Source organism: Phyllobates terribilis, unplaced genomic scaffold (assembly GCF_046119375.1).
Source record: "Phyllobates terribilis strain yellow unplaced genomic scaffold, ASM4611937v1 Scaffold_12__6_contigs__length_324123572, whole genome shotgun sequence".
Classification (NCBI taxonomy): domain Eukaryota; kingdom Metazoa; phylum Chordata; class Amphibia; order Anura; family Dendrobatidae; genus Phyllobates; species Phyllobates terribilis.
The window spans coordinates 291903465-291904573 of NW_027362772.1; positions in this window are offsets into that span (position 1 = coordinate 291903465).

The window sequence follows — 1109 nt, forward strand, 5'->3', positions numbered from 1 at the left end:
CATTCTAAATACTATACAGCTAGGTGTATAGTATTTAGAGGATCTTCACACTTGGCAATTCACAAAACCCCAGCCTGTAGATTATTATATTTAAAGCACTCTCATATGAATAATACCTGAGCTAGGCAAAGTTTAAGGAAACCCATCGCATAGTCAAAATCAAATAAAGAAAGTAAATACAATTTTACAGCATCTTTAGGCTTTATTACTAGAAATATACACCTCCTGGATCTCTTTTACATCAGCATCTCTCTTGTTCAATTTCACAACTTTCTGGAGACTAATGCCGAATTCTTTGTTCAGTGGTTTCAGAACAATGTCTGCAAAAAATTAACACAAAGTGAAGAAGTCATTGGCCTTCTAAAAAAGCAACCTCCCATAAGGCAGTACAGTTTAGTTGTAGCCAGTGCCACCCAAGAGGAGATTTAAAATAAAGCATATATTAACATAAGACAACGTTCATCTCACCAGTCTCCTTCACATGCCATAAGTATCGTCTATTGGCTACTTCTGCGGGCATGCCCACAGGCGAATAACATGGTTGAGCTGGATAACAAACTTATTTGGCTTTAAAGTGAGTCTGTCATCACAGAATGATTGTTTAAACCAATTACAGGTGCTCAGTGCACTCTTGATGTGGCCAAACAGTTCAGTGCACCTTCACACCTACTTTTTTTCCATCTATTTTGATTGACAGCTCTAGATTTTTAAGAGCCAGAGGATGGTGGAGAAAGATGGAAAACAAGTCGGTGGGAAGGTACACTGAGCTGTTTGGCCACATCAAGGGTGCACCATATCTATCTATATTTATTTTATACTCTGAGGCTGCCAAGTCAATGCAGATCTAAAATCAACTTTTCAATCCCTGTTTCATGGTTAAGCAAGCTTAGTTTTTTTTGAAGAGCCATCGCAGGATGATGCATAGACTTATTTCTGGGGATTGTTTTCACTTTGTTCTTTGACAATGAAGCTGCTTTTGTAATTGAAATATTATTTATGATCCATGTAAATATTTGATAACACATCTCCAAGATTGACTGAGGAAAGTAACTTGTGATATGAGAATTAATACTAACTTATTAAAATTGCAAATTGGATTTCTAGTTATT